The sequence below is a fragment of the Rhamphochromis longiceps genome, linkage group LG20, assembly GCF_057381845.1.
Source record: "Rhamphochromis longiceps isolate RC_006_pf linkage group LG20, R_longiceps_female_GT1.1, whole genome shotgun sequence".
In the NCBI taxonomy this organism is placed as follows: domain Eukaryota; kingdom Metazoa; phylum Chordata; class Actinopteri; order Cichliformes; family Cichlidae; genus Rhamphochromis; species Rhamphochromis longiceps.
The window spans coordinates 7,998,222-8,016,294 of record NC_140576.1 but is presented as its reverse complement, the minus strand read 5'-3'; the positions used below and the strand labels follow the sequence as shown (position 1 = coordinate 8,016,294).

At 37.8% G+C, this 18,073-nt stretch overlaps 1 pseudogene across 1 annotated transcript; it reads right to left on the bottom strand.

Moving 5' to 3' along the window:
- Positions 1-5,520: 5,520 nt before the first annotated feature.
- LOC146644894 (NACHT, LRR and PYD domains-containing protein 3-like) lies at positions 5,521-12,308 on the bottom strand (annotated as a pseudogene). The gene is made up of 7 exons (XR_014909052.1): positions 11,731-12,308; positions 10,905-11,634; positions 8,887-10,680; positions 7,387-7,563; positions 6,648-6,824; positions 6,335-6,381; positions 5,521-6,121 (listed from the first exon to the last, which is right to left on the bottom strand). The product of XR_014909052.1 is annotated as an NACHT, LRR and PYD domains-containing protein 3-like (transcript).
- Positions 12,309-18,073: the final 5,765 nt, after the last annotated feature.

Below are 18,073 nucleotides of genomic sequence, written 5' to 3'. Positions count from 1 at the left end.
TCGCACGTTAACGATTGCCATGTATGAACTAGCATTACTTGTGGCAGTTTAATCAGAATCATTCAATCATTCAAATATAAATGTAACATGAATTAAACTAAAACTTTCTGTCTGACTTACCACAGACAGGTTTTCATCTGTAATCGTTGTTAAGACGGCAGCTTTAGAGGTTCTATGTTGTTTCAAGAGGTCTTGAAATTATGGCATTGTTTTGATTTAAAGACCCTTAATAGCAGAAGTGGTTAAGATAAGGATTTGAGGTTCAACCAGCAATTTAAGTATTTTAGGGGAAAAAAAGTTCCTACTGTAGTGGGTATAAAAAGTCATTTGAATATTTTCCTGTATGGTTTGTTTCCTTATATGTTTCAAACACATATAGCTTGCATGTTTAATAACAAAATAGGTAGTCTAAGGACAGATGGTTGCTCACAGTTTACGTCCACTGTGAGCGACCATCTTTGAACAGAGGCGGTGGTTTACGACACCAACTGTCTGCCATCTATAATCCAGTTTTGAGATCCCTTCCCAGACGCCTTAACGCCCACTCACATCCTGGGCCATCTGACCTCAGGAAATCACATGATGGGGTGGGGCCAGGTTTCACAATGAGCTTACCCGAAACCCTGGCTGATTGTGACCCACACCCGCTTACACATCTTGGCTCATGTGATTAGGTAGAGGATCATCAGGGGGTCCTTTGTCCCTCTTTGGGGGGAAACTCCCACTGGGTTTAAATCTGGGACTCTCCACCATTTGACCCTTAGAACTGAAGAAGCTTCTCGGATGAGAGGTGAAACGTCTTCAAGCAACTCAAAGAAGTCCAGACGCTTTTCTTTCCAAGCTCCTTAGACTACGATGACCTGGATGACTGAGAACCTTCACAGACAACAAAATACATGTAAGTAATAGGTAAGTATATAAATGTGAAATAATTAATAAGTAACCCAAAGATGTGCAAAACAATTCAGCTTTGCGTTCTTTAAATCAACTAAATCAGCAAAATTCAACTTACACATAAACGCACTAGTTGTAAAAATATGAGTATTTTTTAGTAAGATTCTTTTAATAAAAGCAGCATAAAATTTTACATTTAGCTCTTTAATTGAGCAATGTACACCATGGTAATGTGGTCAATATCGACAGGAGGAGTAGAAGTATTAATGTCTGTGAAGGTTCTCAGTCATCCAGGTCATCGTAGTCAAAGGATAATACTTCCTTTGACCTAGAAGTATTAATGAAAAATTAATTCTTCACATTGGAAGTGGTTGAGGAACACCCTGTTCAACTTGCCTGTTTTATTAAACTGAGGTTGTCAACATCAAGGCTTTCCTAGCTAATGTGCTAAAATTAGTTTGTTAGCAAGTTCTCACAAACTTCTTCAGACTACCCGACTCCTCCTCTGCATCATCGTATGTCAGCCTGTGGTTAGAAAACGAAAACTAAGGATTCCAGAGTTTCCCGGCACATCAGGTCAGGAGTGGAACCAGGATGTGTTCCTTGTTTTAACATTCACATCATGAGTTGTTCTCCAGGGTCAGACTGTCAGTGGAGATGTAATCTGTGAGAACTTTCAGTCAGAAATGACCTAAAATGCTGTGAGTGCCAACACGCCTGCACACAGTGCATTAACAAAGCAGGAGCTTTTTGGCCACGACACCACTTTTTCACTCACAACCTGCTTCACTTTCCAAATCTGTCTTCTTCTCAGTTCTTTCTCTTCCACAAAATTGCCGTAGGATCCCAACAAAGTAAAACAAGGGTTGTGTTCTGCACTTTGGTCCTTTTCACTTCTAGTTTGCTTTTATTAACTTGCTTTTTACTTTCACTTCCTGGTATTTTTATGCAGTGGATATTTCTTGATTCATTTTAGTTATCACAGTCTAATTGGTTAAATTTAGGATAATATAGTCTGGGTTAAAAAGTTTCCCTTCACAACAGTAAACCTGCTCATTGATAAATGAGGAACTGGAAGTGGCAGATGCCTCTCATAAACTCCATAGACCAGGGTGTGGTTGTGGCTCATCTGTGGAGGGCAGAGGTGGGCTGCTGCAGTCTGCAGAAACACAGAGAGTACTGTGAAAAAGTCCTTTTCCTCTTCCTGACTTCTTTTCTTACATTTTTGTCACATAGAAGTTTCAGATCTTCAAACAAATTTTGAATTAACAAATTAATCCACTAAAAATACATAGGTTCAGTTTTTGGAAGCCACTATATTCCCCATCATATTTAAATGCAGTGTCCTGGGAAAGATATCCCTTTTCTGACTAATTGTGTTTTATGCATGTGGCTAGACAGAGAAGGCTTCTTGGGGGATATTTCCGTTTGTATCTGCACCATCAGCCTCATGATAAAAAGGTCAGGACCCAGGTCAGATTGACTACTTTTTCCTTTCAAATATTTATCTATTGTTATTACGTGCTGCATTGTCTCACTCACAGCATGACTATTATGTAATTTCTTCTGTTTTACTGGCAGTTTGCAACCAATTTAATTAGAGCAGGTAGTACTGCCCTCTAGTGAAAGAGAATGTAATTTTCTGCCTGTTACTCACGCTGATCGCTTAGAGTACCAGGTGGAACCAGATAATCTTCCACGGGACAACTGATCATTTCTCACGGCACACCTATATGTGCCGCAGCACAGTGGTTGGAATGCATTGGATTAGAAATGCAACCCTCCTGTCTCCAGACAGCTGACAGCTAAACAACAACAGCTGTTTTAAGCTAACATGTTAGCTAATGTTAGGCTTGAGTATCCTACAAATCTCTCTTTCTCTCTCTGATATAGTTTAATTACAGTCTCACACCATATGAGAGTTTATTCACTAATCATCACAGTCCAAACACTTCAAAGAATGTTTCAATAACAGCAGCTACCAACAGCCAGCTAACAGCAGCTAACAAAGGTTAGAAGCAGCAAAAACAACAGTTTTACCAAAGCAAAAGTTCCATGTATCCTCAACAACACAACTCATTATTGCTGCCATGACTAGATTATCCATTGCCTGATGAGTTTAAAAACCTTTACTTCTGGAAATCAGCCAAAATTAATTAAATGTTTTATTAGTCAGTAGATGCGCATACACTATTAAAAAGGTCAACATAATCATTTAACAGGGCCTGTGGGGTTTTAAAAGGTTTTTTGATCATTGCAAAAGGAATGTACATTTTCCAGTTCAAAAGCAGAGACGTCCACACATTTCTCACAAAGTCTGTAACCCACACAAACCATTCATTCATTCAACTCAAAGCGTGCTCAGGCAGCTCTCTAATCAAAACAAATCTTAAGAGACTGATGCAGAGTGAGACAGAAAGAGCGTGAGGGGCCCTAAATGTGTTGTCAATTAGCTGCAGCAGATCAATAGTATGGAGTGAAAGAAGCAGAAACAGGAGAGATCCTAAGCAAATCAAACAGGTCTGTTGCTTTTATAAGGCCCGTGACGTGAGAACTGGAACTAAATTTTTTATTGTGATTTTCTTTAAGGCTCTTCACAGACTCAGTCAAAAAATAGGTTTATGGAAACAATGAATTGGATTGTGGTGCAAAAAGGCCTTCAGTTCGCTCGTTGCCACATTGTCCCAGATGCTTCCTTTCTCTTCTACTTCCATCTCTTCCTTTGTAACTGCTTTCATTCTAGCCACCATCCACTCCTATATTATGTGTGTAATTCATTGCCTCCAACATTAAAATGCCCAAACATGTCAGCTTCGATGCGAATTTTGGTAAAACAAAACAAAACAAAACAAAACAAAACAAAAAAACAAACAAAAAAAGATGGATGCATACAATAATATAATGTTAAAATGCACAATGGCCTGTGCCAATTTTAAGTAAACAAGCTGTGTCTTGAGTAGTATGCAAACTGTCCCCACTGTAAGGATGTTTAGCTTTAACAGTGATTTTTAGAATATTTGAAATATTGTTTCTTTACTCTTTGATTAACCAGAAAGGCTCAAACTGGTCACAAACTAAAAAGGATATAAATCATTGGTTATGCTCTGTGACTTTAAGCAAAGATTAAGGAGGAAAGAATGAAATAAAGTAGTCAAATTTAACATTAAGAAGGTTTAGACAATTTTGGACATGGAAGCTGCTAAGCTTACCTTACTGTAAATGCAAAAGGTCTTTATTTCAGTTTTTCTCTTCTCTTCTTACAGTCTGGTGGACACCGATGGAAATAATCACTCCCAACAGACTCAACTGCCATGAATATAACTGTATGTGTCAGGGGAAATGGGCTGTTTTAACATCACATTATTGTACTGTAAATGTCTATGATTGTGCATGTGTTTGAGACCTGGATACCAAGACTGAAAACTGCAGCTGCCATTACTCCCCTAATTATTCCTATAGTCAACCAGGCTTCTTCACAGTGTAACACAGTAAAGTTTGATCAGGATCCAGATGGAAGAGAAGAGAAATAAATTGTGTCTGACAGCTGCTCGACTGAAATTATGTTAGAAAGCGTGAATGAAAAAAGAAATTTGGACAGAGACAAAGACAGACGTGGATGTAGGAATTACCACCTGGACAAGCGATCAACTGACACATAATTAGGAAGATAAAGACTAAGGCAGTAGATACAGTCCAACCACAACACTCATCGGGTGACATTCAGAAGTGTTTTTGTGTTCAAGTTTCCAGATGTATCAGTTAAGAAACACACCTGATAAAAACCTAATCCTGTGATGTGAGCCAAAGTCAAATGTGAGTAATTTGTCCTTAACAAATCAAAGTCTGTGAGGTGTGACATTTTGATATTTTTTGGCATACATTTATTTGACTTTGGGTTCAACTCTCCATAAATTTTTACTAGTGAAGCCTTTTTCTCTCTCGCGCGCACGCTTTCAAAGTTGGTAAAACTAAATTATTTTTTTTATCAATTTCTCAAGCACAGTCTGACTTTAATCAGCGGATTTATTTTTTTTATATCTATGTATATCAAAAAATCAGGTTTCTGTATGTACAGTTATATATGACCATCAGTCTTCACTGCTGATGATACTGACAATAATGTCTGAAAGAAAAATGTTAATGTTCAAGAGGACATGTAAGTATTATTTGACAGGGATACAGTTATGTATTCTTTCTTGTACATGTTCTGCTTTATTGTCATTTACAAAATATAAAATTAAAGTAATGAAAACAAGAACAAGGCAGAACTGAAGTAAAAAAAAACATAATTGAAACTCGTAATATTCATCATCGTTATCAGGATATCTTACACTTAGAAAAATATAAGTGATTAAACAAGGAAACAAACAAGTTTTAGAAAGAAATGAGTGAAATCAGCGACTGTCCCTTATCTTGACATACAGAGCTGCCTGTATCATAGCAGATCTACAACTGCCATGGGTTAGTGCGTTTTAAGGACCTCTGGATGTTGGGCAAATGTAACTTTATGATATTACAAAAGCTTAGTTTTCTTTTTACATTGTTCTTTTTTCTTTATTGTTTACTATTTATAAACAAGTCACATCTAAAAGAGAAAAACAGCAAAGTAATTTTACATGTTAAGGAACTGAAATGTTAATTGAATGAAATACGAAGAACATCTGTGGTGATCAGTTTATCAAACCTGTTTCAACCACAGTGATTTAATTAATGTCACATAAGGTCACAGAGCCTGTTTTAAACCAGAATGCTGGGAAGAGCGGCTCTGTGAATTTTGCATGGAAGGTGTGTATGAGGCTCAGCTTTTCTGATGAAACACTGTAATAACTCAGAATTCCACCTTCCCAATCCAAGAACACTGCTATTTTTTTACTGGAAGGTAATTCCAGCTGTGTTGATGTCTTCCCATGCAAGGCAGTGCATTTAGTCCTAGAGCAGGACAGAGCCCAGGACATCTCATTGCATCCAAGGCCACCACTACTATCCCAATTTCTACCCACTCTTTTGTATGCTGCAGCAATGCAGACCGTCCCACTCCATTCCACTTCCCAGTAGCAGAGACTTTTCAGTCCCTCGACGCAAAACACCTGAGACCTCTTGAACCTGTCTTCATTTTCAGGTCGTGCAGGTTTCTCCTCTACCTTCTTTACAGTTTTTACTTTTCTGTCTCCTTCTAGGACAAGCCTTTTGCTTGCCGTAGTTTCATCAAACTTCAGTTCTACACCATCTGAGAAAGACAACGCAAGAATTTGATATCTTTGTGTACTGGAGAGACCACAAAATATAAATACATAAAAAAAATACAAGCAAAACAACAAATCAAAACAACATTAGCAGGTATAGCAAATTATAATTAGTGATTTTGATTTCAAAAATGAGCAACTGGAGCTTTAACTTGGTGACTACTTGACAAAACACTGAAGATCAGAGACCAACTTACACTTCTTTATCCCCGGCTTTAACCGATGCTCTCCACCATGGTCCAAACTGTACAAGATTTTATTTTATATATAGTATTAGGTATAGTAAGGTAGGGTGAGGAAGTAGTGCAGCAATAATTTTCAAACAGAGTGGAAAAAATATGACTTCAAATTTAATTTATGTTATAAATGAAACATTGACTTTTTATTTCAGGTTCTGTTATAATTTTGCTTTAAAGTTGACGTAGGCTCAGAAAAAGATCCTTCTATATTATTAGAAATAAATGCCTTTTATTTCTATATACTATATTAACAATTATATTTATAACTTACAGCAGTGTCTTCAGCTTCATATTTGGATCTTCCTTTATAACAGTGAGTTGTGTGTTCCCATGGTCTCCTGGGTGATTATAACTCAGATCCAGATGTTTCAGGAGGGAGGCTGCATTCGATTTGAGAGATGAGGCCAAGAAAGAGCAGCCTGTCTCTGTTACCTGACAACCAGACAATCTGCAGAACACACAGAGATAAATTATTTTGATGGTCTTTCTGACTTTTTGATAAAGGTTTGAAACACTCAAAAAACGATTCAATAAACACATGACACATTAATGTCTTTAATAAGATGATCATATCACCTTCTCTTTAACATCAAGTTGCTGCAGTGAATGTATTTACATAAAACATTTGAATGCTGTGATTACCCTGCTTAGGTAAACTTGACAAAATTTTCACAGAAATGTCATGTCCTATTTACATAAAGTATGAGGCCAGGTAGACCATTTAATTGGTTTCTATATTCAGAAACCCCCCTTCATCCCCCTTTAGTCTGGGCTTAGGATATAATGGTAATGGAAAGCAATCATGTTGTTGAGGTACAGCTTTTCTGCACACTTTGACTAAAGTGTAAAAAAATATTTGTCTCTAATAAAATTCATATGTGGCTAAAAACAGTCTAGCGTCTCAGCAACCTAACAGTCTGTTATACTTTGTACCATATGGAAACCTTTTAACTTTCTAACAAGAAAAGACAACAAAACCCTCTTTGGCAGTCTGATTTATGCACACTTACTTCAGAATCTCCAGTTTGCAGTGTGAACTCTTCAGGCCTTCTGCAAGATGCTGCACACCCACATCAAGCAAATCATTATGGCTAAAGTTCAGCTCCAAAAGGTTTGAGAATGCAGAGCTTAGGACTGAGGATGTCAGACCACTGCAGGCTTTTTCAGAGAGCTCACACCAAGTCAGCCTGTGAAAATGAGACATACAGCAAAGTGCTATGAACTGTTACTTTGCACTAGTATGTTCAAGTAACTAAAAGACCAGTGTATACAGTTATATAAATTAGTTGTTGGACAGAACATAATTTTTATAGCTCTACCTCTGTGCACCACCACATTGGAATTTAAATAGAACAATTAAGACGATGAGGGTTTCCACTTAGATTCAAGGAGATCTACAAAAATTTTTCATTTACTTTAGAAATTACAGACACTTTTAAACATAGTCCGCCATTTTCAGAGGTTTTGAATTAATATCACAAATATCCCATTTATTTGCCTTAAAAAAAATCTAGCATGTCAGGACTCACCGTCGGAAACACCGTCTGATCAGTTTTCCAGTGTTTGGCTGCAAACTTCCGAATTCATCCTGTGACTTACATCAGCAATCACATAATAATAATAATAATAATAATAATAATAATAATAATAATAATGTATACTTTATTGATCCCCGTGGAGAAATTGCTCTCTCTGCATTTGACCCATTCACTCAGTGAAGCAGTGGGCACCCAGTAAGCAGGCGCACCAGGGAGCAGTGTGTAGGGATGGTACCTTGCTCAGAGGTAGGCTACCTCAGGGTAGCCCTTCAGTGGATTCGAACCCCCGACCTTTGGCGACCACTCTACCTACTGAGCTATCCCTGCCCACATCATCAATAAATGCCAGTGGCACATTTCCACTGTTATGAAGTAACAAGGGAACATGACTCACCTGACCATGAAACTGCTTGTCAGTCAATTATCCAATTACTGAAAATAGGTGACTTTCCACAAAGTTATCTGTAACTACTGAATAGTGAATGTCAAGTTGTTCTTAAACCCTCTGAATTAACCTCCTAAGACCCGAACTCTTTCATGGCATGCATTTTTAATTTTTCTTTGCTATTTGGGCTGAGTGGGACCTGATGAATGTAAAAACAAAGAATTACCAGATTTTTATTTTTACCTAATTTTTGTTTCTGAGAAAAATGAGATCAACATATGAGGACATTCGTTTTAGATTTTGATAGAACAGTAGCAGTATAATGTCATTGTAAGTGGATATCAGGCCCTTGTAGAGTAAATTTAGGTATTTTGGTCTAGACTACCCAAAATGTGATGTCCACATATGTGGACGCCAGGTCCTAGAAGGTTAAAGCAGAAAGTTTGAAATTCAAACTTGATAAATGACACTGAATTGACTGAATCTCCCACTAAACTCACTGGAGTTCTCCTTCTCTGTGAAAGCTGTTTAGATAGTTAAACTTTGTGTACACTGAATTACAAAAGTAATTATTCAAAAGTACTTACAAGGTAGTTTTTGAGACTTTGACCACTGGCAACATTCCCAGAAGAACTTTCTCTGATTTCCGATACTTTTTCAGATCAAACACATCGAGTTTCTCGTCTGACGTCAACAGCACAAACGTCAGAGCAGACCACTGACCAGCAGAGTAATCTTCAAAATTCTGTTTTCCTGATCGCAGTTGCTCTTTGATGTCTTTAACAAGAGAGTGATCATTAAGCTCATTCAAACAGTAAAAAAGGTTGAGGTTTTTATCTGCATCACTGATGTCTTCATTGATCTTCTTTTTGATGTACTCAGCTGTCTCCTTGTTGGTCTCCTTGTTATTTTTTTGTCGTCTATCAGCAGCTCTTTCAGATGTTTCTGATTGGTCTCCAGTGAGAGGCCGAGCAGAAAGCGGAGAAACAGATCCCAGTCTCCATGTTTACTATCTAAAGCTTTGTCCACTGCCTTCTTGTAGAAGTCAGATGCCGGCAAATCTGAAACCACTGAAGGAGGTGGGGTAAGCAGATTTTCACTTTTGTTATTAAAGATGTAAAACACATAGAAAGCTGCCATGAACTCCTGAATGCTCAAATGGACAAAGCAAAACAGTTTCTGTGGGTACATTGAAGGACCTTCTCTCTCGATCTGAGTCAATATCCCAGAAAAAACAGCAGCTTTTGTGATGTCAGTACCACACTCTGTCAGGTTTTCTTCAGTAAAGAGAAAGTTTCTTTTAACAAGCTCCTCAAAAGCTAGTTTGCCCAAAGATATAATGGTTTCCTTGTTTCTTTCATTCCAGCATTTATCTATCTCACAGCTTTCACCTGTCTTGTCTTCATTATACTTTCTGTTAGCCTGTCTGCACTCAATCAAAAGAAAGTATGTGTACATGTCAGTCAGAGTCTTGGGCATTTCATCATCTTGGTTTGTGGTCACATATTCCTCCAGGACCTTTGCAGTGATCCAACAGAAAACTGGTATGTGACACATGATATAAAGGCTCCTTGATTTCTTCACATGGGTGAGGATTTTTTCAGCCAGATCCACATTAAACCTCTTCCTGAAGTACTCTTCTTTTTGCTCATCATTGAATCCTCGCACCTCTGTGACCCGGTCAACTTTATCAGCAGGAATACGGTTCGACGCTGCAGGTCGGGAGGTGATCCAGATCTGAGCTTTAGGAAGCAGATTTCCATGGATGAGGTTGGTCAGCAGAATATTGACTGATGTTGGCTCTCTCACATCGGTGCATTTATTACTTTCACTGAAGTCAAGATCAAGGCGACATTCATCAAAGCCATCCAGAACAACCAGAATGTTGTACTTGTCATAGTCGGTTATTTCTGAGGTCTTCATAGCTGGAAAGAACTGATGAATAAGATCCTCAAAACTGAGTTGTTCCTCTCTTCTCAAATTAAGCTCTCGGAAAGGAAGTGGAAACATGTAATAAATGTTTTGAACTGCGTTACCCTCAGCCCAGTCCAGCATGTACTTCATTGATGCGATAGTTTTTCCTATGCCTGCCACTCCAATTGTCATCACAGTTTTTATATGTTTATTTTCAACAGATGTGAAGATCTCATTATATTTAATTACTGTTTCTTGTTTAACTGGTTTGAACTTCGCACTTTCAACCAGTCTGGTCTCTGGGTGCTCATTGACTTCTCCACTCTGCCCCTCTATGATGTAGAGCTCTGTGTAGATCTCATTCAGGACAGCAGAGGTTTTTTGCCTGACGATGCCCTCAGACACACGAGTAAACTGCTCCTTCAGTTGAGACTTGAGTTTGCGTTGGCTTCTAATATCAGGCTTCTCTGTAAGAAAACATTAGAAACAGAAATTACACAAGTATACATTGTGCACATTTATCTTGCTTTTAGCAATAACAAATTATTTATCATATAAATATTTACTATATTTGTCTTTTATGAAATTTTTTTTTAAATATTTTGACTCTTTTTTGGTGTAAAACACTAGCATAAGTACTACAAAAATGCTCAACTATATCTAATTGCAGTTGCTGCAATGATAATCTTACCTCGTATTTCTGTCACCCTGTCAACAATTTTTTCAACATTCAGCTGATCACCAGCTGAAGGTCGGGACGTTATCCACACTAGAGCTGAAGGAAGCAGGTTCCCTTTGATGAGGTTGGTCAACAGCACGTCCACTGAGGCTGGTTCACTGATATCAGACAAGGTGGTGTTGTTGTCAAAGTCAAGTGGAAGCTGAGATTTGTCAAATCCATCCAAGATAATTAAAACTGGGAATTGTGAAAAGTTAGTAATCACAAATTCTTTGGTTTCTCTGAAGAAATTATCAAGAAGACCCACTAAGCTAAATTTCATATCTTTAATCTGATTAATCTCACTGAGTGGAAATATTCCTAGTTCATTTTTTTTTTGCTTTACCAAAAAAAGCTTTTGTTCTGTCTGCAACCCAAGTGAAAGATGAAGGGTTTTTCTTTTCCGCCCACTGTTTTATAAATTTCTGTACGTGGAAGGATTTTCCAATATCAGCCTCTCCAAGAGTCAGCACAGTTCTGATTTTTTTCCCATTCTTGTCTTTAAAGATGTCAGAGGTTGCCTCCACTTTTACCACAGTCTGTTTCTTTTTCTGTTCATCAGTGCCCTCTGCAGTGCTGTCTTCTCTCATGATGTGTTCTGTGGTTTTCTGGTTAGGATGATCGGTGTCTTCAATCAGAGTGATTTCTGTACGAAGTCTTTCACGCATATGTGTCACCACCTTCATCCATCGCTTTGACGTCTCTAAAAGAAAAAAAGATAAATGTACCGTGAACAACATCAATTACTAATTTATTTTTAATTGTGTTTAAATGTGGAAACCAGTGTGTTGTCTCTTACCTTGACATTTTGTAACTTTCTGGATATAATCAGATGGAATCTTATCGACTCCTGAGGGTTGAGAGATGATCCAGAGATGAGCAGAAGGAAGCAAAGTCCCTTTGACTAGGTTTGTTAGCAGCTCATCCATTGTGGCCTGTGCCTTCATGTCAGTCAGGTTATTGTTGTTTATAAAATCCAGAGGAAATGTGCATTCTTCCAGGCCATCCAGAATAAAAAGTATTTTAAACTTGTCATAGGAGAGATGTCCTCGTAGTTTAATATCACTGAAGTAATCATTCAGCAGTTCTTCCATACTCTGAACTTGGTCTCTTCTTTTATTCAGCTCACTGAACTGGAATGAAACTATAATGTCTATGTTTTTGTTGGTCTTCTTTTTTGCCCACTTAATCATGAACATCTTTGTTTGAAATGTTTTTCCAACACCAGCCATTCCTTTTGTTAGCACTGTTCGCACATTAAACATATCTTTGTAGTCGGGTTGCACTAGTTCTTCTTTTTCTTCCTTTTGTGCTGTGTCTGTTCATTATTCTCTGCAGTGCTGTCTTCTCTTATGATGTGTTCTGTGTTTTTCTGGTTAGGATAATTGATGTTTTCAATCAAAGTGTTTTCTCTAAGAAGACTTTTGCGCAGATGTGTCACCAGCTTTGTCCATTGCTTTGAGGTCTCTGAAAAAACAGAAAAATATAAAAAGATGTACCATGAATTGTTGTACTAATATGTACAAATATGAGTTTTGTAAATAAATACAATGACATGTCATTCTTTCTTAGTGTGATACCTTCTCAGAGGAAAGAAAATAGCAGTAGTATGTTGAATAAAGTACAAATATCCTGTGTTCTAAAATATTCTTCTGTTGACAGCGCTGACTTAAGAAGGATTTCTGTGTTAATGATGTTGTAAGAGTCATCCTCACCAGTGAGATCACTCTTCACAGAAGCATTGCTGTTGTCAGTTGATCTAGTTGAGCTTCAAGGCAGAGAAGACATTTCTAATTAATATTTTGTTTGTCAGCACAGCAAAATAAATAAACTGACATTTCACTTTGGCAATTTATCATATTGTCTCCATTTCCTTTTATTCTTTTACAGTTATAACAGTAGGCTCACCCATACCTTTCCCTGCTTTTACTCAACATTTAGATTCAGAAGGTTTAATAGTATTAAACATTGTATTCCTGTTCAGCTTTATGGTAAACTTCAATGTCAAACATTTATAAATATCGAACCTTCTCGGTACCTCTGAAGCTTTTTGTAGCTTTCTGTCCAGTATCCTCTGTTCTGATTGAATTTTTAATATCACATACTACTGCATGTACTAAGAATGCATGGAGCTGACCTGAAAACAGGTCAGCTCCATGCATAAGAAATAAAAGAAATAAAAAACATAAGAAATAAAAAACTAATAATGACTGTTATTTCATGACTGTGGTGGGAAATTGGATTTTCTAAAAAAATAAAATAAAATAAAATAAAACAATCCACTATTAAATCAAGCCATTACACATATAATTATTACTGGCCATTTTTTTAAAGAAGGTGTGATCCAAGAGGCACCTGTCTAAGAGGGTCTAGATACAGATCCTGCCTGTCCTCTATCCTCTGTCATTCCTAACCGTGCATGATCCCCTGCTAATGATCAAACCCTCATGACGATCCTTTGAATAACCTATAAAAGTATTAAAAATTACCACTAAATAACAAATATTAGAACATTACTCATCAGCTGTTGGACTTTCAACATCACACTTAAATATCTTAAATGTCTAAATATACTCTGAATTTGGTACCCTTTAGATCCTCAAACTAACATCAAAGATTTTCAGTTAAAGGAAACCTCAAAATTAAGTAAAAAAATAAGTCATTAATTAATCAAACCAAATGCCCTCTCATTATGATGAAAAAAATATTTTATAATTTAAAAACAAGTCCTATCTAACTAATATAGAACATACATGTTTTCGTGTCACCAATGATCATTACTACCATTTAAATGAATATCAATTATATTTAGCCATCAGAATTACTGTCTGAAGGCCAAGAAAGATGCCCAATGAATTTATTTTATCAAGTGGATCATCACGACCTTGCCGTATTGGTCCATTTGATTGACGTTTGTTGTTATTATTTTATTTTATTTTATTTTATTTTAAAATTGAGGCACAGGTGGCCAGAAGGGGACAGAGAGGGAATACCTCCCCTGCACCCTGGTGACACCCCTGCACCCAAGGCCCTGTATGTGTGGGTGGGTGTGGTGGAGCGGGAAGAGGGAGGCAGTTGGGGATGGGGAGGGAAGGAAGGGAGGGGCAACGGGCCAGCCCCCCCCCCCCCCCCCCCCCCCCCCCCGCTGACCCCAGTAGGCACCCCCATTCACTGGAATCAACCAAGGCCAGGGGGCCCAGGCCCATCCGGACCCGGGCCCACGGCAGCAGCACCGCCAAGCCCTACAGAACCTGGGGCGGCCCGTCTGACCCCACCGCCACTTGAAGAGGCCCCCAGTTTGGCCAATGCACCAGAGGCCCCCCACGCCAGGGCTGAGGCCCCGTGCACTCACCCGCCCACAACCTTGGCAACACACCATCCAGGACCCAAGCCCCCAAGGCCCAGCCAGAGCCCCAGCACAGAGGCGAAGCACCCCCAGAACCCCAAGCCCCCATGCCTGAGCTGGGCTTTGCTCAACCCAACAGGAAGTCAATGCGCAGTCAATGCCGCATCCCATGTTAAAGTTCCATAATAGGAATGACTTCAGTTTCAGCTGTCTGCGTCCACAATGGAGTATAGTGAAGAATTTTCAGGTACCTGTACTTTATTTGAAACTTTTTAGTTTTAGTCCTAACATCTTTACATAAATATTTGTTTTTATTACCAAGTTCCTTTTAAAAACAGGCTTGTTATTTTAGATTTAACACGTTTTTCATTTACTTAACAGTACGCCTTCACACTGATTTGAGGCTAAATGGAGGGAACAATAACACATAAAAGACAACCCTATTGCTTTATCAATCAACGCTTATTGAATACAAAGAGATGAGGTAAAAACATATATATAATTTCTACTGCTATACTCAAGGGTTAAAGTGGGCTGGTGCTGTCCAAAAAAGTGATTGCTGATGTTTATGTGCTATTTTTATGCTTGCTGTAGGTATTACAGGTACTGCGACGCAGTGGTTTTATATCATATCTATCTAGTAGACTCCAATTTGTTCATGTAAATGGAGAGTCTTCTTCATACACTGAGGTTAATTACGGAGTTCCGCAGGGTTCAGTGCTAGAACCAATTCTGTTTACATTATACATGCTTCCCTTAGGCAGTATCATCAGAAGACATAGTATACAGTTTCACTGCTATGCTGATGACACCCAGCTCTATCTATTTATGAAGCCAGATAACACACACCAATTAGTTAAACTGCAGAAATGTCTTAAGACATAAAGACCTGGATGGCCGCTAACCTTCTGCTCCTTAATTCAGATAAAACTGAAGTTATTGTACTTCTGCCCTGAAAATTTTAGAAATATGGTATCTAACCAGATTCTTACTCTGGATGGCATTACCTTGGCCTTCAGTAACACTGTGATGAACCTTGGAGTGAGTTTTGACCAAGATATGTCCTTCAATGCACATATTAAACAAATGTGTAGGACTGCCTTCTTCCATTTGCACAACATCTCTAAAGTTAGAAATATCCTGTCTTAGAGCGACGCTGAAAAACTAGTTCATGCATTTATTACTTCCAGGATGGACTACTGTAATTCATTATTATCAGGATGTCCTTAAAAACTCCCTGAAAAGTCTTCAATTAATCGAAAATGCTGCAGCAAGAGTACTGACAGGGACTAGAAAGAGCATATTTCTCCTGTATTGGCTTCCCTTCATTGGCTCCCTGTTAAATCCAGGAATCCAGAATTGAATACAAAATCCTGCTCCTTACATACAAGATCTTAAATAATCAGGCCCCATCTTATCTTAATGACCTTGTAGTACTGTATAACCCCATTAGAGCACTTGTATTGTATCTTTATTGCCCTATTCAGGTCGACTTCTTTTTTGCTGACAATGGTACATGCTTATCAGAAAGTTAAAATCCAGAATATTCTAAAAATATATTGTTGACTAAGATTACTGCAGTGATGTACTTAAAGTTTTTATCAGATTTACTAATGACAGAGGAGTTTATAATAACATTTTCTTACTTGTTTAATAGATATTTAATTCCAGAGTATCTTACCTTGGTTTATTATCACTGAAGTCTGGGGGTTCCCCTTTGGACATGTCACTTCTCGTGGAAACAGGTCTTTGGTGCTCATGTGGACTTCAATAAGGATCAGAAAATGTCTTAATTAGACAAATCTTAAAGGTGCATCTGTAACTTCTGTTTACCCATTCAAACAGCAATTTCAATTATCAACAGAACAGGATGCCCAACAGTAACTATTTGATGTTAAGCGGCAGAAATATATTTAAGTGCTTTGCTGAAAAAGATACTGAACACAGCATGCTAACCAGCTGTCTCTGTCCCATCACTATTCATTTCAAGACCGGACTGATAACTGATGTAGTGTCAAGTCTACCCTCAATGTCTTCAATCTTCTCAATAACCAACATAATTGGATGTTATGAGCAGGCCTCAGCATCATCTGAGGTCACTTACAGATTCTGTAAATTGTTTGTGAGGAGATGGAAATGTGACGTAACACCAACGCTGTTATCAACAGAACAGGATGCCCAGCAGTAACTATTTGATGTTAAGTTTGATGTTATGACCAGGCCTCAGTTTCACCTGAGTCCAGTGATAGATTTTGTAAATTGTGTGTGAGGAGATGGAAATGTGGCGTAACACCAAGGCTCCATATTAGGCTTTAAGGAAAGCTTTAGCTCACTGCAAACCTTTTTAATGTGCAAATGCTATTGGGTTAACGATAGAAGAGCTGAGGCAGCTCGTAGAAGAAGAAGCTGGGTCAGAGTGGTCTGTTGGCGAATATGGCAGAAAGACAACCACACATTCACATCCATAGGCATGGCCAATTCTGAATCACAATCTAACCTAAGAAGCTTGCCATTGGAATGTGGGGAAAAAACAGGAGTACCTAGAGAAAACCCACAAAGCCACAATAAAACATAGAAATTCGAAAGGAAAACCCAGGAAACCAGAAAGTTCAAACCAGGAACCTTCTCAGGTTTCCCTTGGACATGATCTTTGAGTCTCAAATGACACATGTTTTACAAAGCTAATGTTTGTTTCACAAGAAAAATCATAACTTGCTGAAAATTTTAAAACTCAATTTTCAGAGCTTTACCAGTTTCAAACCTATGATTAGCAGATCTGTTACAACAGAGAAAAAAATTACAGCAACAGAGTGACATAAAAATACACACTGCATCAGCATCTGCACATTAGTCTTCACATTCAAGTTTAAAACATCAAGTACATTAATATTTAGCAAAATATTTAAATGTTTAGTTCGCATAATAACAGTGAGATCAAAAATTGTAACTCACTTGGCAGTCGATGTGGTCATATGTTGTTCCTCAGACATGTTTGTTTAAAACACAGTTTTCTGCTTTCCGGTGGTCCTGCATCTGTTTTTAACTAATTGTGGTGCTACTTTAAATTAAATTATTTCCAAATCCATGCAGAAGTTTATATGAACACAAAAGCTGCCACTCTTTCAGTCACACTTGGCTTGAAAGCGGTCTTGATCCATAGTATCCCTTTGGAACAGTCTTCTTTCTAAACAAACTGAATTAAGTCTGGTTTTAACCTGACTTAAAAAATGGTCTTATGACAAAAAGAAAAACCAGAATGTCTTCAGTGCATGTGACTTAGACGAATTAAGAACCTGATCAAAGTCCATTACAATACTTCCTGGTTAATTTATAACAGAAACAACTGTAGTGACCTTGACATTCCAACTGCCACAAAATAAAGACTATTATCATTAAGATTTGTCCACAATGTCGTGTTCTAAGTGAATTGAGGATGGATAACTTAAGCAGAAATATCTTAATAACATATTATCATGGAAGGATTTCCATTACATTATATTACATACAGACTCCAGTAGTGCCCAAGCCTGATTGTTCCTCGATGCCACTGACATTTGTATTTTTCATCCGCAACTGTTTTAGTACCATTCTCTTAGTCTTATATTCTTATATTTTCTGTGCCAACTGCTATTTACATTTCAGATATATTGTTATCATTTTAAGCTCTTAGCATATTGAGCTCTTTATACTAAAATAGTATTTTCCAAGAATAAGACACAATATAATGGGACCAACAGAAAAAAAAATCATTGTGTCTATTTAAATTTTAATATTGGGTCAGCATGCAATCCTCATA